The 24559-nt window shown below is 35.4% G+C and overlaps 1 protein-coding gene and 1 pseudogene across 1 annotated transcript in view; one reads left to right on the top strand and one right to left on the bottom strand.

Annotated features, from left to right (window-relative positions):
* Positions 1-24559, bottom strand: part of LOC149743932 (uncharacterized) — a 125117-nt gene that overhangs the window by 31814 nt on the left and 68744 nt on the right. The gene's annotated exons all lie outside the window — the stretch shown is intronic.
* LOC149743933 (FUN14 domain-containing protein 1 pseudogene) lies at positions 880-18328 on the top strand (annotated as a pseudogene).

Raw genomic sequence — 24559 nt, 5'->3', positions numbered from 1 at the left:
CAAATTTAGGGTATTGATTGGGAAGGATTGGGGTCCTAAATATTAGGATAGAGGCATATGGAAAAATTCCAAATAAGATTGGAAAGTTGAACTTTTAAACTCTGCTAAACTGCCTTTCTTTTAGAATTATCTCTTCAACCTCTTGTTTTAAAGACGTTAGTTTCCTCTTGTTTGAAGAAACTATAATTTCCTCCCCACTGAGACAGTTCTCTTGCAAGAAGAGACTGCTAATCCTCTCCATATCCTATCTCCAACAATTCTTAATGCTCCTACATCTATAACCAGAGTCAAGTTCCATCAGGGCCCAGAAGGTAATGTACAAAGTGTGACATGGAAAGTATTACACATACCAAAAATTTTTCACATATGATTTTAACATTCTACATTTACCAAAACCTAGGTAAACAAGTGAGAATTAATCCTAAGGTTTTTAGATTAAGGTAGAAGAAATACAAATTTGGCTCAGGCTGAGGAGAGCAATAAGGTCTCACTTAGCCAAGATTCTGGATTCAATATGTTAAATCAAGAAGATAGGAGTAGCTTTAACATTTTCCTTTGCAAATGACTAAAATCTGGGACCAAAAAGTGCTTACATTTAATTAAATTAAATGCTAGAAATTCCCTGTCATATTACTGAGGGATATAACCAAAGTCTTAGTGAGATCGGAACAGTAGAATGTATTTATGATGTCATATTTGTTTATTTATCTCCTAATGCACCCCTCAGGTGGATCAGAATACACTCTCTTCATTAAGTCTGGAAGAAATATATTCATGGGGAGTCCACAGTGTCCTTAATGAGCTCCTTTGTGATTACATATTTTTTTCTTTTTAAATATATATTTACTTATTTAGCTACATCGGGTCTTGGGTGGGGCAGGTGGGACCTTCGCTGCAACCTGAGGGATCTTTCATTGTGGTGCATGAGCTCCTCATTACGACGAGCAGGCTTCTCTCTAGTTGTGGTGCACAGGCTCCAGAGCACACAGGCTCAGTAGATGCGATGTGCAGGCTTCTCTCTAGTTGTGGCTCATGGTCTCCACAGTGCACAGGCTCTGTAGTTTGCAGCACGTGGGCTATCTAGTTGTGGTGCACGGGCTCCGGAGTGCACGGGCTCAGTAGTTGCGACACACCGGCTCAGTTGCCCTGTGGCATGTGGGATCTTAGTTCTCCAACCAGGGATGGAACTCGCGTCCCCTGCATTCTTAACCACTGGACCACCAGGGAAGTCCCTGTGATTACTTTCTATTGTTCAGAAATATAAGCAGAAACTACTGTCATGGATCTGGGCTCCCAGAAATCAATGGGGATAATGGAATTCCAGGGTGGCAGATGGCAAATAGAGGCACTTAATCTCCAGAGATAAAATAGTAATGGTAACTCCACTGCAGAGCAGAGCTGAAGCAGGAATCAGAATGTCTATGCTGCAAAGATTTTGGTGTTGAATAGTTCATCATTATGTACCTAGAACTAAAATAAATGAGTAGTCTGTTAAATTTGTAAAAGTAAAAATTCCCAAATGTGTTAACCGTGATCTGTTTTAGAACACAATACAGTCACAGACATCCCTCAACCAGTTTACAGTAACCAGAGTCATTTTAATGAAAAGAAGACTGAGTCCTCTTGAGGAAAGACCTAGCTATATAGCCCAAAATGGATATTGTTAATATTTCTCCTAGCTTTTCCCTAAAGACCTGCAAATATTTACCATGGTTACTATGAACTGGTGAAGGTGAAATTATCAGACTTTTCAAGGGCATTTGACATTGACTCTGACCTCCCACTGATGCCTGGAGATAAAAATAGAACTGTAATGTACTAGTCAGAAGAGAGGCTTATGAAGGTCACATAATCAATGGAGTGTGTCCATTTCATAGTAGACCCAGTGGACACCTAAACCCACACCGTGACTATCTTCTGAGTTCCAAAATACATAATCAGATAGCACATGCTCATCAGCGGACTTGGTTCTTTAACCCGTGGAAAGGGCTTTGTTATGGTAGGGAAAGCCTAGTGAAAACCCCTAGATCTTCCTTTACACATAAAATATAAAACCGGAAACAACATCACATCCCAAGAGGGATTTCAGAGATTAACATCACTATCAAGCCCCTAAAAATGCTGGAGTTTATTCCTACCACAGCTAATTCAACTTACCTATTTTGCTTGTGCAGAGGACAGATGTAAATAACCATTATGAAATGAGATTATTGAAAATATAATCATGCAGTGATTCCAATTGCATCTGCTAATCTAGATGTAGTTTCATTGCTGGAGCAAATCATTACATCTCCTGTCAACTGATAGGCAATGATAGATGTGGACAATGCTTTTCTTCTCTAAACTTTTGAGCAAAGAGGTAGTTTGCTTTCAGCAGGTAGAGCCAGAAACACAATTGTACTATTCTAGCTCAGGGGTATATTAACTGTTAAGCGCTCTGTCATAGTCTAGTCTGTAATGACCTGAAACACCTCTCAATTCAAAAGGATGTCATGTTTATACATTACATTTATGATGCGGTGATTTTGCATCTGATGAAGAGGAAGTATCAGCAACTCTAGAGACTTTGACATGCATGTTAGAATGTTAGGAAGTATCAGCAACTCTAGAGACTTTGACATGCATGTTAGAGACTTTGACATGCATGTTAGAAGTTAGTCTGTAATGACCTGAAACACCTCTCAATTCAAAAGGATGTCATGTTTATACATTACATTTATGATGCGGTGATTTTGCATCTGATGAAGAGGAAGTATCAGCAACTCTAAAGACTTTGACATGCATGTTAGAATTTGGGAATGCATCCCACAAAATTCAGGGACTTGCCACCTTGGTGACATTTCTAGGGGCTCCATCTCATAGGAATGTTGAAATATCCCTTCCAAGATGAGAGATAAATTGCTGCATCTTGTCCCTCTACTATTGAGAAAAGTTTTAACAGTCTATGGGTCTCTTTAGATTTGGAATGCCACATATATCTCACTTTGCTGTATTATTCTTACTCATTTATTTAGTATCCTGAAAAGCTGCCAGTTTTGAGTGAGACTAAGTTTCTGCAACATGTCCATCTGCCAAGAAAGCTGTTCTGCTTGGACCATATGACTCAACGGATCCAATTTTGTTTTAAGTGTTTATGGCAGAAAACAAATGTATTGAACCTTTTGCAGGCTGGTATAAATGATTCACAGAATGGAGTTTTGGAATTTTGGAGAAAGCTATAATAGTTCCTACATATAACTTTCCTTCTGAGACATCACTTCTTTTTGATACCTTGCCTTAGCAAAGATGAAGTGCTTTATTTAACACAGGGCAGCCAGTTATCATAAAGCCTGAGACGCCCATCATGAACTGGGTTTATCTCAAGGAAATCAATTGCTGCTAAGAAAGTACATGGATACAAAACTTCAAATTTACAAAGTTCTATACAGGATGGAGGCTGACTTTTGCAATACTTTAATTTTTTTTTCGGTTAAAGGAAAATAATTTTTATATTCAAATGCATATAAGTCTTAAGCAACTTACAGAATTTACTGTTGGAGTAAAAATGATTTTGGGAGCAAGACAAGCACCTCAAAGAGGAGAAGCAAAGATTAAAGAATTGGGGGCTTCCCTGGTGGCGCAGTGGTTGACAGTCCAACTGCCGATGCAGGGGACGCGGGTTCGTGCCCTGGTCCGGGAAGATCCCACATGCCGCGGAGCGCCTGGGGCCCGTGAGCCATGGCCGCTGAGCCTGCGCGTCCGGAGCCTGTGCTCCGCAACGGGAGAGGCCACAACAGTGAGAGGCCCGCGTACAGAAAAAAAAAAAAAAAATAGAATTCGGAGCCGCTGTAATCAAGGCAGGCTCTGCCTCCCAGATACCCTGCTCCTGAGCTGTGTTCTTTCCCAACAAAGCCTGCTGCCTGACAGCACCAGGCCCTGTGCAGAAAAAAAAAAAAAATTGGTTTATTTGTTTTGTTTAAGTAAATCAATAAACGACAAATGGTCTTGAATAAGGAGGGAAGGGGGCAGGGCACAACCTTTAAAAGAATGATATAGCCATAGGACATGACAAAAACTGTTTAGAACCAACCTGGTCCAAGATGGCAGAAGATTTGACTCCCAGTGGACCTTGGGCTTCATTATATGCTCATTGTAATACATTAGCATGCTAAATGACACACCCACCAGCACCATGACAGTTACGAGGCTGACTATAAAAGACCAAAAAGTGGGCGGTGGCCCAATTCCTGGAAATCCCCATCCCTTCCCCCAAATAGTTGGAATAATCCTCCGACTCATTAGTCTATGAAATTACTCACCCCTATAAAAACTGACAACCCTGTACCCTGGGGCCTCTTACCTTCAGAGATGGCCCACACTCTGTGGAGTATGTATCTCCCTGAATAAACCTTCTTTCACTTTACTATAGCTCTCTCTTGAACTCTTTCCTGTGCGAAGCCAAGAATCCACACTTGGCAGCCGTCCCAGGGACTCGCCTGAGACCTGGGACGTGACCATCTTCTCGCACTCCACTTTATCTCCTGCAAGTCTGAATTGAAATAATAAATATTAAATTAGCTTTCTTCTAAAGGGATTTTTACATTTTCTTTAGTTTATGATAAGCCTAGAATGTGTGGTAACTTGGAATAAGAAAAAAAGAAAGATTTGAACGCAAAAGGCTGTGATGAACTACAAGGGGATGATTGGGTTCTATGGATAAACTGAGGAAGATAAGGATGCCAAAGATTCCACAGTTAAGTCATTTGCTGTTTTGTGTTTGGTTATGAGTTCTCTCCTGTGTGGTCAGGTCACTGGAAGTTGCTGTTCTCTTGCTCTCTGTACATCCCCAGCTAGACCAGTGCCTGGGGTCTAGCTACACCCTACTCACATGACTGACCTTCCTACATACTGTCCCCAGGCCCCAGCTAGAGATTGTTCTTATCAAAGAGGAGGTGAGGGGCATGCCCGCTGCTAGTTTCCCTGATAACCAATGAGCTAACCTGACTTCAATTCCCCCTATAACTGCCAATCTCCTCTTCCCCCCAGGAGCAAAGACTGGCACCATGTGCTGCCCACCATCTGCTGCACATGGTGGGGTGTTGCTTCAGAAGTATAAGATCCCGCTATCCATTAAACCATTGATGTCTCTGTCACTGACTCCGGGCTCTTTCTTTGTCTTGAAGCTGGGCAACTACAGGCCTTGAAGGCCAGTGGGGTGCAACCCAACACCTCCTTAATGCCCATATTTTGTTTACTGAATACAATCAAAGTTGTTATTGACAATTTGGAGAGTAATGCAAAGGACACATTAGTGGTAGGATGTCAGCAGTTGCAAAAAATAAGCCTCAATTTTGGTGATTTCAGATTGAGCTGGAATAGAGCTCCCTTGGAAAATTTTAAAGTATATTTATAATAATAAAACCAACAACAATAGTGGTAGTTGTAATAATATAAACAATGATAATGACTGCCAACATTAATGCACGCTATCTGACTCAGGTATTGTTGAAGTGCTTTACCTGGATTATCACTTAATTATCACTATAATGTATGAGGTAAAACTGTTGTTCCCTCTGTTTTCAGTGAAGAATTTGAGTCACCAAAAATTTAAGAAACTTGCCAAAGATCAAACTTCTTACAAATGAAAGTCGCAGAGAGTCAGAGTTGGTAGACTTAGCTAATCACCCCTACACTAGTATACTCTCCATTCACAGAAATGAGGGGAGAGGGAACTTAGCCTTTGATTTATATTAATTGATAGAGTAATTCTAGAACACTGAGCTTCTGTGGGTTATGAATGCTATATTTGTGTTTATTTTGTATGTATTTCCTACCTTTTAAGATTATTTTTCATTTTATTTATGTGCGACAGAATTGTGTCATGAAATAAATATCACTAGAAATATATTTCTCATACTGTCAACTGGTTGCCAAGTCACGTACTTATAACTGTTTAAAACTGAGCAAGTACTATTATGTAAACAGATGTTTCATCCTCCATAAGACTGGTGATTTATGAAATACATTTTGTAATAAGTTAAGAAGACTGTAGAAATATCACTTCCCCATAAATGAAACAAAAGAATCAATTTATTACACAGAAAATGGGTAATGTGGAAATTGGATTCTGTGACAACTCATTGAACAAACAATCATGAGCAACCACAATAAAATGTAATTTCCTTTACCTTAAATTCTTTAAAGTTAGCAGTTAAAGCTGGGATTCTCATATATGCCATTCCATATCTTCCAAGAAAATGATTTTGTGTGTCAAATATCTGTAGCAAGGATAATTCATGAGCTGAGATTTTAAGGGTGAAGAAACCAACGAAAAGTTGCACTGGTGTTCCTTTGCTTCAGACTTATAACTGCACAATGTTAATTTTTTTTCAGCTTTGTGTGAGCTTATGTAGTGACAGGAAAGCATAATATAATCAAGACAGCAGGGAGCTTCTCTCTACAACTCGAATGAATTTACATTTGTCCATTATGTAAATGATTCTTCACCATTTTCCTATTTGCCTATTTGAAGTAGCGTCAGAGTGAATTTCCATGTGCACTTATGAAAGTGTTTTCAAAGTCTTTCTACAATGATACAAAAATACTCATTTTTTCATTAATATTAAGATAAGTTACTGGTGTATTTCTATCAGAAATAAGAAATTGGTCAAATGTGTTCTTATTTTCTTTATTTATCTTGTATATGATTTATCCTGCAAAGCTAAGTCTGTTAATAGATTTATTTCATAACCTGAATTAGCCATGATTATAGTTTTAATAGTTGGAGGTCATTAAATACTTTTTATAATGTTTTTATAATAATTAGTAAATCCTCTAAAGTTTTCACTTAAAAGGGTGTGAAAACTATGTGTTAAATAAGAACAAAAATAAAATAAAAATATTATCACATCTATGACAGATATCTTTAATCAATAAATTCTAGAAATTTATCAAATAGAAAGTTTCCAGCCTCTGCAAGTTTTGAATTATATCCCTCTCGTTTTATTCTCTTGTAAGATAAATATAGTTGAATGAATTTTGCTGTAAATATGAAAAATACTTTCAACCCCAGAAGTTAAAGTGCATTTTAAAATGAATGCTTTTCAACATATTTCATTTAATAGTCAACTTTACTTTTGACTCAATGAATGCCATATATTTTTTATTCCTGAAATTTAGTTCACTTTATAGCAGTTGCACAAGTAGTCACTCACTCAGTCAGTGCAATTAATAACATACGGCAGGCAAGTAGTAAAAGTGTTTAAACCATTTATTTTCTTTAGTGCAGACTTGGGGAGGTTTGCTATGGCACAGATTTTTCACTAGTAAGCAAGTTTCTGTTCAGTAGTGTATATGACATTTTTTTCTGAGTTTATTGTCCAAAGGATAGTCTAAGCTCACAGCTCCATCCTCCTCAATGAATACTTCTCCCAAATTGCTCATCTACTTTTATGCTTTAACTATCACGTTTGTGGCCACAAACCTCATATTAACAACCAGTGCTCTAATTTTTTGTTTCTCTAATTATCTATTCAAAGCTACCTTCAAGGTATCTCCACTTTCATTTTCTCCCAACCACACAAATTTAATAGTCATAAACAAAAAGCTGTCTTTCTATTGCTCTTGTGCCTCTTCTTACCCTAGACTTTTCTTTTGCATCTGTAGATCATGCCCAGTCTGCCCTCTGCCCAGACTTGAAGTCTTCAATTTCTACTTCAGTGTCCACTTACATCCAGTACCTTCCATTGCTCTACTCTGGGCTTGTGTTCCTGCTTTAATTTGTTTCACAAAATGCCTTTATTTTGTAGTACCTCTGTCATCAAACTAAATCCCTTAGGCATCTAAGACTTTTCTGTAACTAGCAGAATGAGTTCTTTTCAGAGTCATGCTTATTTCTTATAACTATGCAAACCAACACCTTTAGTTAAGTCATCTTTATCAATACTACTCCTCCCCTTGTATCTCCTTCTACACACACACACACACACACACACACACACACTTTATTCATATCGGCAACTATTCCTTTCCTCATTTTATGCCTCACATGGGCAACCGTTTCTAATATGCTCAACTAATTCAAACCATATATTTTACTCTAAAGGTTGCTTAAGAATTTTCTTGCAAATTCTGAATTGCTTATGCTTAAATATTTCAATTCTTGATATTCTCTTTTTACTACCTCATCCACTGTGTGATGCATGGTGACCTGGAATTTAAGGAAAAATTCTAGAAGGGTTTTCTAGAGGGTGGATGTTTTCTTTCATTTAAATTTTAATTAAATACATTGACATTATTTTAACACAATAGCACTTGTTTAAAAATGTTTCCTTATTTATAAATCAGTTAGATAGAATAGTAAAGGTCATAAAAACCAATTGTAATAAAACTATAAATTTCAGGATTTCTATGGGAACCTAATGCAAAATGTAATTCAGAAGAGGATATATGAAAGCAGATTCTGTAGAAATTCTCTGAGTTCAAATATGTCATTGTAGATTTTCACTCTGCTTCCAAATGACACAAGCGTGATATAAAGTGAACCTCTTTAAGTTTTTTATCGTTTAAATTTGTGAATTTATTATCCATTCCAGCTTTTTAGTGTTTTTTAAAGACGTGGGTGGGATGCAGGCATTACTTCTTGCACCATTTTGGCTTCATACCACTAGATTTAAGCATTTAACAGTTGGAAGCCTCTTACGTGTTCATTTGTAGAAAATGAACTAGGGAGGATGGTTTCACAGTGACTCTCCTGCCTTCTCTCTGCTCCAAGTGGAACATCTGCTGGAGGTATGTGCATTCTTTCTGCAAAGACATGATGTCCTTGTACCCATTTTCAATTTCGTAATGATTGTCAGTGAGAACTGGTGAAGCGTGAAGTAGAGAGTGCAAGTTTGGTTGTCAGGAACAGCAATGATCTGTGCTAGATAGGAAGGTTAGATAGGAAGATAGAGGTTAGATAGGAAGAAAGGAGTTGATGTATTAAAAACGATGCTGGATTGAGGTCCTCTGGAAACCAAATTGGAGACATTTATTTGCATGAGATGTATCAGACGGTGCTCTTAGTCACAATTGCCATAAAGGAAAGGAAACAATGAGAGTTTGAACCTTGATGTAGTTGAAATAGAGGTTTCATTCACTCCTATGAGAAGCTCTAGAGTTTGTATGGCCAAATAGACTACAAGATCAAAATGAAAAATTGCAATAATGACATAGTCAGGAAATTAAAAAGAGGAAAGAAAGAAAGAATGAATGAAAGGGAGAAAGATTGAGAAGAGACTAGTGAATAGCTGTAAAACTAATCAAATTGAAAAGGAAAAATGTTTTGAATGAATAAAAAATCATAAATATCATGAAAAATAAATTAAAAATCATAAACTGTATATATTGGCAGAGCATAACAGGAAATATCTCATAAAACTTTGTGCACTGCACTAAATTTGGGTATCTTCACATAGTAGAAATCTATTTTAGTATTAACATAAAATTTCATGCTGTAAAGCCTCCTAAAGAACCATTAACAAGATATAAGGACACATTTTTAACAGAATTAACTTGTAATTTTTAATGCCTGGATTTAGGAATAGTAAAATAAATACTGGGTTTTGATAAGCCCAGTGGAACACCAGGATATTTGAGAAGATAAAAAATTATTAATTTTAGTCATGAATTAAATTAATCAATACGTAAAATATCTACTATGACATTAATAACACTCAAATACAACTGATATTTTTCAGGCAGTATAGACCTTTCTTATTTTCCCTATTTTGCAACTTTTTGCTCTTTTTCAATTTTTAAAATTTATTCTTTTGTTTTTTTCCATCTGCCTCTTTCTAATGTTTATTACTGAAGCTAGATTTATGGATGTCAAAGGAACATATTAAAACCCACAAAATTTAGTAATAATGACTCCTCTGAAAATATGAAGTAAAGGCCAAATGCTGTTGAGTGGCATGTAGATGGAAACTCAAGAAAAAATAGTATTTATTATAAAATTAAGCTTATCATCAAATTTGTAAACATGTAAATGGTGTTAGAGACAAGATTTTTCTGTCAGTTTCTCTATATCAGTAGAAAAGGCAACAAGTGCAGAAAAATAAACAAGCAACAACGATGACCTTCCACATGCTATCTGCGCTCTCAATATTTTTGTACTTATTTGACATAGCAAACTCTTAATGAAATGCATGCTGGGGTAAGGAATGGCGCTGGGGCAGATCGCTGTAACACTCTGCTGGTAAATAACATTGCTCCCCTCCTAATTCTAAGAATCATTCGGTTTCTCTAAGGAAATATATATATTTTGTTGTTGTTGTTATTGTTTGTGGGAGGAGGATGAGATGTCAATTTTGAAGCAATGGAAAAGAAGGAAAGATGTAAAGATAAAAACTGGAAAGACTAATTCCAGAACTGATTTTCAAAATTGCCTGAGAGAAATAATCTATATTGTCAGAAATCAGGATAGTGATTTCCTTTGGGAGTTGCTACCAGAAGCAAAGATGAAGGAGGCTTCTAGACTAAAATGTTTAACAAAATTAGTGTACCCCCTAGAACAGTAGCTCATTTTTTTTTTTTTTTTTTCAGTACACGGGCCTCTCACTGCTGGGGCCTCTCCCGTTGTGGAGCACAGGCTCCAGACGCGCAGGCTCAGCGGCCATGGCTCACGGGCCCAGCCGCTCCATGACATGTGGGATCTTCCCGGACCGGGGCACAAACCCGCGTCCCCTGCATCAGCAGGCGGACTCTCAACAACTGCACCACCAGGGAAGCCCAGTAGCTCATTTTTAATGCTTCAAGAATACTTAAAAATAATTTTTTAATGATTAATGTAAACTATGGAAATAGCACACAAAATAAGTACACAACTAATCATGGTAATTCATACCTGTTTTTTTGTTGTTGTTGTTTTTGTTTTTTTTGGCTGTGCCATGCGACTGTCAGGATTTTAGTTCCCTGACCAGGGATTGAACCCAGGCCCCCTGCAGTGGAAGCCCAGAGTCCTAACCACTGGACCACCAGGGAATTCCCTCATGTCTGTATATTCTAATCATGTGATAGAGAAGATTCTAAGATATTCCCCTAAGATCCCTGCACTGTAGTGTAAATGACTTATATAATCTCCTTCTCTTGACTGTGGGTGTAGTCTGGAATATAATGGGATATCACTTCTGTGATTAGTTTACTAATAAGCTAACTGTGTGTTATGCAGAAGGGAGATTATTCTTGTGTGGCTGACCTAATTATGTAAGCTTTTAAAAGAAGGTGAAACATCAGAGATGGAAGAACACAAATGAAGATGAGAATTCCATCAATAGTCTATCATAGAAATCAATTAATGAAATTTATTTTGAGTTCATAGATTTTTATTTTATTGCATTTTCTCTTTAAAATTTTAATCTAATTATTATTGTTAATTATTATAGGTACAATTATCTTATTTTATTAATTTCAACTCTTACCTTTCTAATTTTCTCTCTTCTACTTTCTTTGGGTTTAATTTGATTTTCTTTTTCCAGCATCTTAAGGGAATAATTTAAGTCATTGTATTCATAATTCTTTTTTTTCTAATATAAATACTTAAAGACACATATCTCAAGACTGTTTTAGCTCTATTGAACAAATTTTGATCTACTGTGTTTCCATATTTACTCATTAAAATATTTTCTATTTTCCTGAGTATTTTTTTGTCCCAAGTGTTATTTGTAAGTGAATTGTTTAGTTGAATATTTTCTAATTCACTTGAATATTTTAATATGCCCCTTTTTGTGAATTACTAATTTAATTATGCTGTATAAATGGACTCATACAATATGTCCTATTTGTGGGTGTCTTTTTATATCTGGAATAAAATTTACAAGGTTTTTCTATATTGTAGCATGTATCATTACTTAATTCTTACAATGAATAATATTTCATTGTATGGATATAACACATTTTATTTGCTCATTTATCAGTTGATGGACATTTAGATTATTTCTACTTTTTGTCTATTAATAAACCATGCTGCTGTGAAAAAGTGAAGAGAAGTTATGGTAGATATATGTTTTTATTATTCATAGGTATATACATATGAAAATACCGAGGAGGGGAATTTCTGGATTATATGGTAACTCTATTTTTAACATTTTGAGAAACAGCTGAACTATTTCCCATGGAGTCTGTATCATTTTACATTCCTACCACCAATTTCTCAACATCCTGGCCAGCTAGTTTTATGATCTGTCCTTTTGACTTTAGTCATCCTAGTAGGCATTAAATAGAGAATATACTGTGAATATCCGACTATATCAGTATCAGAGATGATCATGTGCTGTGTGTCATTTAAATAGAGTATATTATATCGATAGTTTTTACGTATAAAACTGCCAATGCATTCTCTGGATGAAGCCCATTTAGCCGTATATACTTATTTTTATATATTGTTGGATTCATTTTTTATATATTTGGATTCATTTTATATATATAAATGAATATATATATTCATTTTTTGGATTCATTTTATATATATAAATGAATATATATATTCATTTTTTATATATTGTTGGATGCATTTTTTCCAAGTATTTTTTGAACATTCTTTGTCTATATTCATTAAGAATATTGGTCTATAGATTGCTCTTATAATGTCCTTATACTAGATGGAAAATAGCCACCTGTCTTATTTCTATAGCAAGGAAACATTTTTTCACACTAATTCATGAACTCATTCTGTTCTATCATGATACATGCAGAAATAATGCAAATTTATATTAACATAGGAAAATTAATCATCATTATCATGAGGTGTTTCTTTTCAATGAAAGAGAAGCATGTAATTTCCATGTGCAGATGCACATTTAATGGGATCAGCTGTATGGTGATGGACAGAAACTACATTTTTGGTGGTGAACATGTTGAAAAGTATGCAGAAGTAGATAATACCATGTTGTACACATGGAACTTACATAATGTCATAAACTGACATTACCTCAATAAAAAACAAATCTAAAAAAAGCACACTTAAGAAGAAAATTACTGTCTTGCTTTATGGTGCTTTTAAAAATGATTTTCCTCCTTCAGTGTTGTTACTTCAAATCTAATAAATTTAAGATGTATATGTAGGGTAGTGTTTATATCTCATATGTGGTTGGCCCATAAATATTATTTAAAATATGCACAGTTTTACATTAGGGTATTATTTCCTGACCTCTCAACTAAAGTTTATAAATAACTGATTCTGACATTCTGTACATTGTAATATAAATGAGCATGGGGTACAATATCAACCTCTTACCATAACTGATCATTAACACTCAAGAATGTTTTATGTTGGAGTGGAAAAGAGTTGGCTATCATTGAATGGAAAACAGAAACATGATTATACTTAGAAAATAAAGGCAGTAAATGGTTCATTTGCTCTCTTTCCATTTGCAGAATTGTAATAAAAATGCCAACTAGATGGATATTTAGGCAAAAGTACATTGCAATGAAGGTCAGATTACAAGAGGAGCTGCATTAATATACAACATTTTTGTTTGAGCCTGCTTTTCTATTTCAATTTCAAGAGTACTTGGGTATTTTAATTTCAGTTATAGATACCCATTTAGCAACTCTCTTTTCTATAAAATAAATGTTAACACTTCTAAGTTATTCCATTTTACCATGTTTTCTTAGATTTTAATCTTAATATTAAAAAAAAATCACAACATTTGAAAGAAGTTACAGTCCTGTATATCACACAGAGTACTGAATGCCTTCTAGTTCACACATTAAGCTGCTGTAGCAGCAGCTGCATAGGATTTAGCACAACATATGGTGTTGATTCTTTCTCCTTTTTAATGAAAATCTGATTTATAAATCTCTTGCAACAAACTGGTGGTGAAATGTTTAGCAAAGCTATAACACATATTACTTGATATTTAAAAATGCCACCTTTTTTTCTCGTGAGCAAAATGATGACAGACGTATGAAGGTATGCTAAAAGAGGAGCGGAAATAAAATGGAAGGGAAGAATGAGAAAAAATGTAGAATTACAAGGTAATAACTAATACTCCCTAAAATGAGTCTCATAAAATAATGTTATTTTTATTGGTTAAATAATTATTTGCGCTGTAATTTTAGAGTTTTTAAAAATATTTTAAAGTATTAAGGTTGTAGTAAGGTGTTTTGTGTGTTTTATTGAGGGAGGGTAGAGAGGTAGTACAGCAGCTAAAGAAAAACTACACTGTTTCAGGATGTGTTAGAATGCTTTGTAAGACATTTCAAATAAATGTTCTTAATATGAACAATATCAATTTTTAAAATATAGAAAAATTGTATTAGCAATTAAAATAAAACGAAAAGTGTCATACAGGCTCTAGCTATACATATTCCAAGAAACAAACCTTGATGAAGATTGCCTTTCTTATTCATCAGTTCCTATTTTTCTATGCCCATGGCATTTATTCTTTCTAGAAATTAGCTAGTGACTTGATATCATCTCATGTAAGAACTGATTCGGACTAAAATATTTTCCTTATATTCTTGAAGATTCCCTGTTATGGTACCTGTAATCTTTCCACTTAGATGAGGGACTACTTAAAACATCTTCCAATGAAAATATATTTATCAAGAGGAGATTTAAGAAGGGAGAAAACCATCCTTTACCTCTAAAGTGATACAATGCAGGTGTTTTAAGGAAAAATAGATTTTCCTTATACATACATATATGCAGAGAAGCTTGATTCTCAATCTAAGTTTTAATCCTCATTACAACTCAAAACTAATATTTTGTTTATTAAGATGCTATCATAAGCTGTGCTAGCAGCCCTTCTCGAAAACAACACTTACATCATCACCAGTGGTGGTATCTTATTTTTTAATGTCACTGGTAGATTACAGACTGGGAATTAGATGTGTTTTTTTATAACCATTTACTTAGTGCCAAGTATTCATATGTTGATGCAGTCTGAGCTTGAGAACGTTGGGAATGACAGTTTCTATTTTCAGGCTAATCTTTTCTCTCTGTTGACCAAGTAACCTTTCCAGTCTTCACTTCCTCTTTATTCAGAATAAGTCCCCATCCCCCAATTCCTGACAAAAGAGAGCCTCGATATTCTGGAATAATCTTCCTCACCCTAATTTAGATGTGTCAAACCATGTCTGAATACTAGAGTGAGCGTGATTCAGCCACAAGCTGGTAACTCCACTAAGACTAGTGAAGTCAATATTAGACCCCTAAGAAATAAAGCATTTAGGGCTAGCAAAGAAGAGATTTTTAAAAAAGAAAAATACTAATATCTATTGCTGACTAGTGAATTTTTATTCATTTTATTTATAATAAACAACTTAGATCTTATTATGCCAATTGATCTTATTAAGCCAATTAATAACGCTGGTACAATATTTATAGGTGTTTCTAACAGAATTCATTTTATGTATAAATGGCCAGTCACTATTCTTGTTCTCATTATTACTACCGTTATGCCCATCCTCACTGAACACAAATAATTTACAGTAATCTGTGATCTCTCTAGAAAAGGAAATGGCATTAAGGGAAATCACAGATCGGCAGAGAGGAAATTAATTAAATATTAAATTAAATCTTGACAGCAAGCTTTCAGAGGCAGCAAAAAATCTCCATTGATGATACAAAGCAAATACACTTAACATCTTTCCTCATCTGTAGTATCTCAATAGATACTATACAGATCTAATACAGACCTAGATAACAGATCTAATGATCTGTCACATGAAACACCTGCTCCAAAGTTTCTTTTCTCCCAACTCCTAAAAACATGAGTTCTACAACCCAAGCTAGTAGGTAGATTTTTGCCCCTTTTTTTCTTCTCTCACATTGCTTAAGAGGCTTTCTACTTCAGTTGTCTGTAACTCCAGAGTAGTTTAAGTTATTCAACTTTTTCTGAATTTCATTTTAGTGCATCTCAAGAGGCTGACATTGATCAGACTCAGAGAATCTATCTTTTAATTCAAAGCCTGGGTAAAAATCTGTAAATGCCTGTGCGTGAATGCATAGTTAGGGTCAATATTACTTTTTCAGTACCCATACCTTTACACTGCACCTGACGTGTTGCGCTGATAAACACTATCAGGTATTCTAGTTTGCAAAAACTGTAAGGACCACTTCAAGGGCATCTCTGGGAAACTAGCTATTGGAACTGTCCTCAAATTTACCCTGCTGAGGCTAAAGTTTTCTTATCTATAAAATACTCTTCAGGGACTTACTTGGGGGTCCAGTGGTGAAGACTCCATGCTTCTACTTCAGGGAGCACAGGTTCAATCCCTGGTCAGGGAGGAAAGATCACGTATGCCATACCATGCAGCCAAAAATAATAATAATAATAAAATACTATTCATTACTTAATTAAAAAAATAATGGGGGAAGCAGTAAAAGCCCTCAATTCCAGAGGGTGAGAAAGCTTGGGGATAGAGAGCTGTGAAGTTCTTTTAATTAGTCCAGCACAGAAAGACTGATTTACCTAGAAATACCATTTGCTTAGTTTTCATGAAGTGCTTACTTCTGCATCTATGACCCTTTCTTCCAACCCCAGGCCCTCTTTGCCCCCGTTTGACAGCTGAGTCCTCTTCACTTGGTTCTGGATTCCAAGGCCAGGCCAGTCTAGATGGGATCTCTCTCACCTGAATATGAAAGTGATGATGATTCATATTGGACCTAACTCAGTATACATGAAGACACCGCTGGTAGAATCTATGTTTGGCCATAGTTTGGCACTTCCGGTAGAACAATACTCAGTAGCCATCCAGATTGCACTGGCCATTGTGCAGGATTTTTGTTCCAGAAAGTTGGAAAACTTACAGCAACAGTAGGCTGCTGGCCATCTTCTTCAGATTTACCAGTCAAAGTAACTATGTGCAAATCAACTGAGACAGAGTTGATAAAAGATATAAAGAAAGCAGGAAGACCTGATTCAGAAATGAGCAAATAAAGCAGCACCTGAAATCAGCAATATAATTGAAGCAGCAACAGAATTTATCAAACAGGACATTGTGATGTTCAGTGGATTTGTGAGAGGCTATTTGCTAGGCCTTGCCTCTTAAGGACATGAGTGTTCTGTCACAGTGGATTCAACCTGAGAGGAGAAGGGGTGGTAACATGATGATGTCTCTACAGTTCCAGACACCAGATTCTCCAGGGTGTGAAGAAAAAAGTAGTTGGGCAAAATGGAGCTCACAACTTACTGTTTGTCTTCTGACAAATCCTGCAGCGCAGCCAAAAAATAAATAAAGTGAATCCACTTTAAAAAATATATATGTTTGCAATAAACTAAAAGGATTGTAATGCCCTTTTGTGGAAGGTCTTAGAAATAATAGAATTATTGAATATATTAAATAGATTCTACTGATATAAAATACTAATAATGGGGGGAAAATCACTGCTGTTCTAGTCTCTGTGACATAATTAGTGCACCTTGTATCTCCCAAATCTTACCATTCTGTTTCTCTTGCAGGACCAGAATACGGTGCTGCCCTTTGCATTCTCTGCTTCCCAGCACAGAAAACACTGGCAAAGAACAGGCAAGGAAGCTGGACATTTAAGCCACTCTAAACTACAGATTATTCTTGAAGGAGAATCCTTTAAGGAACTGAGTTTTTGGTTTTACATGTATAGTAATGAATATATACAACTGAATTTTACAGTTATTTTTAAACAGTTGTATAAATGTTTTCTTAACTGAGAGATGACTGATTTTACTTTTTCTGTTTTCACTTGTATTCATTATGACGTTTTTAAAATTATAAGCCTTGAATCAATATACTTATGTGAGTGTTGATAAGAGTAGTCATTTCTAAGCTTGTTTGTCTCATGCCATAATATATACACATATTTCAAGATATTGAATTTATAGAAAATATATAGAAAAATATATGGAAGTGAATATTTAGAGAAAAAATCACTACTGATCACACCTCGTCAAATTATAAGATATGACAATTTCCCCTAACTACTCTCAATACAAATGCTATTAATGCATTTGTACATGCAGTGAAACTTTTTTTTTTTTTTTTTTTTTTTTGCGGTACACGGGCCTCTCACTGTTGCAGCCTCTCCCGCTGCGGAGCACAGGCTCCGGACGCGCAGGCTCAGCGGCCATGGCTCACGGGCCCAGCCGCTCCGCGGCATGTGGGATCTTCCCGGACCGGGGCACGAACCCGTGTCCCCTGCACCGGCAGGCGGACTCTCAACCACTGCGCCACCAGGGGAGCCCTGCAGTGAAACTTTTGAAAATTCATGTAGGAAAATTATATCAGACAGCTCACAGATTAGATTGTACAAATATTGAGTACATTAATGATAATTCATTAAAAACAATCCTAGGTAAAAACAGTAATAAGATGTCGGTATTAAGCCAATCCTTTGAAGTAAAAAGTAATGGCATATAGGGTGTTAATAGATATTAGAGACATAAATTAAAGTGATTGGGCTAACTAAGGCTATAATGCCACACTAGCAATTCAGATTATTATGAGTGTTTTGTAGTGTCAGCCTGGGAATGCTCAAGGAAGTATATTCCAAACTTCCTTAATGATAAATGTCACCAGACTAGATAGCTAAACGTAATGATTATCAGACCTCTGCCCCAAGAGATTCTCATTCAGTAGATTGTATTGTGACATTGTTATCTATAGTGTACCTGTAGTCCTCCTGGGGACTCTTCAGGCAAGCTTGAAAATCACCAAGGCTAAGAGGTCTGTGACCTTGGCACACTCTGAGCCTTTTAATCTTCCTCATTTGTACTTAAAGTTTGTGAAATAGGTTATAATTGTCAGATTATATAAACTATTTGTTTTATTTTACAGCATTTGCTCACCGAACAACTCTGTGAACTACTTGATATATATTTCATACATTCTTTACTTGGATTTAAGGGTGCACATGCGTTCTCAAACTTAATGTGCATGAGGATCACTTGGACAAATCATTAAAATGCAAATGCATGCTCTGCCACCTAGATTTTGATTCATTTGGTCTCTGATGGGACCTAGGAATTCACATTTGAAATAAGCACTCCTGCTGATTCTGATGAAAATGCTGTACAGATTATATATTCAGAAATCCCACTGTAGAGGACTGATGAATTAAAATCGCAGTGACTGTAGGAAATCCACCTAAATCTAAACAAACCCTGTGGAAATACTTCTGTGTTTGGAGCTTCCTACCAGCTGCCAACGTATTACCTGAATTTTACTAGAAATGGTGCACTTGAATGTCATAAGACATTATCTTTATTCATTGGAATTATTTTGAGATTCATTCTATTTAAAAGACACTACAAGGAGGGCTTCCCTGGTGGCGCAGTGGTTGAGAGTCCGCTTGCCAATGCAGGGGACACGAGCTCGTGCCCCGGTGCGGGAAGATCTCACATGCCGCGGGGCGGCTAGGCCCGTGAGCCGTGGCCGCTGAGCCTGCGCGTCCGGAGCCTGTGCTCCGCAACGGGAGAGGCCACAACGGTGAGAGGCCCGCGTACCACAAAAAAAAAAAAAAAAAAAAGACACTACAAGGACAGAACTTCTAGGTGATTTAATTAAGACAAAACTCCTATTATTTGCTATTTAGGTAAACTATTTTATTTTTAATGTCCAAGCAAAATAATTGTTTGCAATTGTAATTATACTCTTTACCAATGTATCAAAAACTCCACAAAGAAACTGGTATTATATTTTCCTACAGGAAATCTTGCAATTTTGCAGTTCACATTTTTAGTTAGGTAAATACAACTTTCATTACAATGCACAGTGAGAATTTAAAAGTTTCTGATCCTTTCTGCAATAAAATGTTATGTACATGCTTTAAGACAGTTGAATTACTATGCTTCTCACTAATGATGGAGTAAAATTTTACGTGAATGTGTTATAATATTTCTGAATCTCATTAAATATTACATTCATAGAATTTTATTTTAGAACAATAGCTATCATCTCTTAATTGTTATGATCCTGAAACACACCAAATGCATTTCACTTGGTCAAATTTGCATTGTAACTTATTTTAAATGTTTAATCTTAGACATCTGAGTTATTAGAAGGGTTGATTCAAAAATCGAATGTGTCTGGCTTGCAGAAGAATGAAACTGTCAATCCTATAATGATTAAAATAATGGATTAACAAATGTGCTAACCATATAAACAGTGGCTTTTTATATTGGTGTATCAATGTTTTTAAATTAGTAAAATTTGTCAATGTGATCAGCTTTATGTTTTTTACTTTCAGATGATATAGTCCAATTTAATGAGGAATAATAACACTGGCTTTCTCAGAGTTATTACCACAATGCAATCAGCAAAGTACGTTAACAATTTGGATAAACAGTCCTTGTGTGTGTGTGTGTGTGTGTGTATGAAAGTGCACATATGCCTGTGTGCACATAGAGTACATGTTTAATTATAATATTGATATTTAAAATACAGTTATATTTATCTGTGTGAACACATTTTATTTCTATTTTGAACAGAGTGTTATTAATTCAACCATGCTATTGACCATCTATTTCTGATTTCCTAAATAATTATTTTAAACAGAAGTCATGTTCCTTTATCCAGGTTGGTTTTCCTCATCGAAATTGTGTGTAGAAGAATAATATCTTGATGAGAAAAAGAAGAAAGACTGCACAGTCTAACCCTAATTTTAGAGGGATAGCTTTTTATCTTCATCCCTGACATCAAAAGAGGAGGTATCATAACATTTTAAAGCTTGAGCTTTTTATTTGACCAAGATTAGAAAATAAGGAACTCTGGATTTTGTACTTGTTTACCTGAAAACATCAAATTTAATACAACTCAAAAGGTATATTATATTCTAGTTTACTTTTCATATGTCATTGTTATAGTCAAATGTTCCCTTTTTTCCAAGAAGATAAAGTTTTCCTTTGTGAATATTTTTTTTTAACTTTTCATTTAATATTGGAGTATAGTTTTTTGTTTTGTTTTGTTTTTTTGCCACACCATGCGGCTTGTGGGATTTTAGTTCCCTGACAAGGGATTGAACCCAGGCCCTAGTCAGTGAAAGTGCAGAGCCCTAACCACTGGGCCATGAGAGAATTCCCTGGAGTATAGTTGATTAACAATGTTGTGTTAGTTTCAGGTGTACAGCAAAGTGGTTCAGTTATACATATACATGTATCTATTCTTTTTCAAATTCTTTTCCCTTTTAGGTTGTTACATAATATTGAGCAGATTTCCCTGTGCTATACAGTAGGTCCTTGTTGGTTATCCATTTTAAATACAGCAGTGTGTACATGTCAATCCCACACTCCCTAACCATTCCTTCCCCCCACCCTTCCCCCCGGTAGCCATAAGTTTGTTCTCTAAGTCTGTGAGTCTGTTTCTATTTTGTAAATAAGTTCATTTGTCTCATTTGTTTTTAGATTTCGCATATAAGGTATATAATACAATATTTCTCTTTCTCTGTCTGACTTACTTCACTCAGTATGACAATCTCTAGGTCCATCCATGTTGTTGCAAATGGCATGATTTCATTCTTTTTAATGGCTGAGTAATATTCCATTGTATATACGTACAACATCTTCTTTATCCATTCCTCTGTCGATGGACATTTAGGTTGTTTCCATGTCTTGGCTATTGCAAACAGTGCTGCAATGAACATTAGGGTGCATATATCCTTTCAGACCATGTTCTTCTCTGGATGTATGCCCAGGAGTGAGATTGCAAGATCATATGGTAGCTCTATTTTTAGTTTTTTAAGGAAACTTCATACTGTTTTCCATAGTGGCTGTACCAATTCACATTCCCACCAAAAGTGTAGGAGGGTTCCCTTCTCTCCACACCCTCTCCAGCATTTATTGTTTGTGGATTTTAAAATTTGTATGGAGACACAAAAGACCCTGAATAGCCAAAGCAATCTAGAGAAAGAAAAACGGTGCTGGAGGAATCAGGCTCCCTGACTTCAGATTATACTACAAATCTATAGTCATCAAAACAGTATGGTACTGGCACAAAAATAGAAATATAGGACAATGGAATAGGATAGAAAGCCCAGAAATAAACCCACACACCTATGGTCAATTAATCTACGACAAAGGAGGCAAGACTATACAATGGGGGAAAGACAGTGTCTTCAATAAATGGTGCTAGGAAAACTGGACAGCTACATGTAAAAAAATGAAATTAGAACATTCTTTAATGCCATACACAAAAATAAGGTCAAAATAGATTAAAGACCTAAATGTGAGACCATAAACTATAAAACTCTTAAAGGAAAACATAGGCAGAACACTCTCTGACATAAATTGCAGCAATATCTTTTTCGATCCGTCTCCCAGAGTAATGGAAATAAAAACAAAAATAAAGAAATGGGACCTAATTAAATTCAAAAGTTTTTGCACAGCAAAGGAAACCATAAACAAAATGAAAAGACAACCCACAGAATGGGAGAAAATATTTGCAAATGATGTGACCAACAAGGGATTAGTCTGCAAAATTTACAAGCAACTCATGTGGTTTAATATCATCAAAACAAACAACCCAAACAAAAAATGCACAGAAGACCTAAATAGATATTTCCCCAAAGAAGATATACAGATGGCCAAGAGGCACATGAAAAGATATTCAAATTGCTAATTATTAGAGAAATGCAGATCAAAACTATCGATACAATGAGATATTACCTCACACCAGTCAAAATAGCTATCATCAAAAAATCCACACACACACAAAAAAAAATCCACAAACAATAAATACTGGTAAATATTATTTTTATTTTGTATTATAAGTAATAGTTTTTAATAGCTAAGAATTAATACATTTATAACAATGTCTTAAAAACAGAGAAAATCACAATTTGTGAGAATTTAAAGCCGAAATAGATCTATTTATTTCTAAAACATAAAATTGAAAAATGATTATTATTCCAAGTATTCAAGTGCGGCATGAGCAGTGTTTAAAAAGATTTATAGACTTGTATTTCATCTAATATAGGAAATCATTCTAGATACTTATTTGTCCAGGGGATTAGTTAAACAAATGTCCCTAACCTATTTAAATTTGTCATCTCAATTGAAGACAGGTCTCAAGAAGTGAATTGGTGGACTCTGAAACACATGGACACACTTTGTGACCATCCTATTATTAGAAGCTAAAAGGTAATTACAAATCACAGAGGTGGCAGCGGCTCGAAGGGGTCAGGTTAGAAAGACAAGGAGAAAAATTATGGTCTAATTTTTTAAAAAAAGGATGTGTGTTTAAACTCAATTGAGTTATTTAATGAGTAGATTTAGAGAAAGGATGGTACCCTGTCACACCACTTTAGCATACTGAATAGCTCAAGGGGAAAATGTTGCTAGGAAACTTTAATTAATTTCCTTCATCTAATCCTCTGTTAACACTAAACAAGCCACTGTCACATGCATCATATGAATTCCAAGGACAAAGTAAAAGCCATTTAAAAGTAGTCCTATCCCAATAAGGTTATTAAGAGACCATTTCTAAGTTCCTCATTAAAGTTAATGCATTTAACATTAATACTGTTCAAAATCCATATTACAGTCCAGCAATTTCATAAAATATTGATTGCTTTGGTGTGTCCTTATATACTAATGTATTATATTTTTAAGTAACTTAGTGAGGCAAAAGTCCAGGTTATTTAGTTTCAGCTTGTTGTGAAAGATTGCAACTCCTGTAACAGCTTTAAATTGCAATAGCTCAAGCCTTTGGGTATATCAGTTTCTGTATCTAAAATTGAGTGCCAGCATCACAGCCTCTGTATTTTGTCTAGAGCTCTTCTCTCTCTGGGTTATACAAAACAATAGGAGATTAATGGGGTAACATATTAAAAAGTTTTACGAATGATCAATATTATCCCTATTTTTCTGTAGGAGAAATGGAGTCATATGTAGGTTAAGTAACCATTAAAACTGTTATAGAAAAGGATCCACTTATGCTGCATTTAACTGCATTCCAAGCACTTATTCTTTGCTAATCTCCTTAACTGTCACTTTGAGTGCCAAAGGTGAGGTACGTATCCTGTATAAACATATGCAAATTTTGAATCATTTAAGCTGTCTTTTCAAATATTGATCAATATATCAAGTTTGATGATCAAAAACCAGAATTTTCCTTACTCTTTGCCAAAAAGCCCCTTTTAGTGAGATTTTCTTTAATGTAATGAGGCGGGGCTGGGGGGAGGCATAGGTTTGCATATAAATGTATTTCCCATCAGTAAACTTACTTCCCCAAACATCTAGTACTATCATCTCAACTGAAAAGCTGGTGTAGAAAGAATGTCAAAGTCCATGCTGGAGAATAAAATCCTTCCCCACTGAAAACTGTAGAGCAGGTCTGAAGGGAACGACATCTCTCGCTATCTTAAGGAAATTCTTTTTCTTTTATTTTTTCCTGTCAAAATGCAGCTTAATTCAGTATGAAGACTACGTATAGTGGCTTGTTGCTTAAGGTCCTACAGTGTTTTTTGCATAACGGTAATAAAGTGTTTTAATGATACATTTTTCCATTAAGACTTTGGAAGAATATATTGTTGGCATAATGGGTAGAATGAGAGAGTATCTTACAGTGTACGGCAAGAGGAGGTGGGAAAGTTAAAGTAAAAGAAATAAAAATATCATTG

Source organism: Delphinapterus leucas, unplaced genomic scaffold (assembly GCF_059928025.1).
Source record: "Delphinapterus leucas isolate spDelLeu-1000000601 "Yukka" unplaced genomic scaffold, BTC_Dleu_Yukka2 spDelLeu_asBTCV2_sq49, whole genome shotgun sequence".
NCBI lineage: Eukaryota > Metazoa > Chordata > Mammalia > Artiodactyla > Monodontidae > Delphinapterus > Delphinapterus leucas.
Note: the sequence above shows the minus strand (reverse complement) of the source record. Positions and strands in the feature narration are given on the sequence as shown.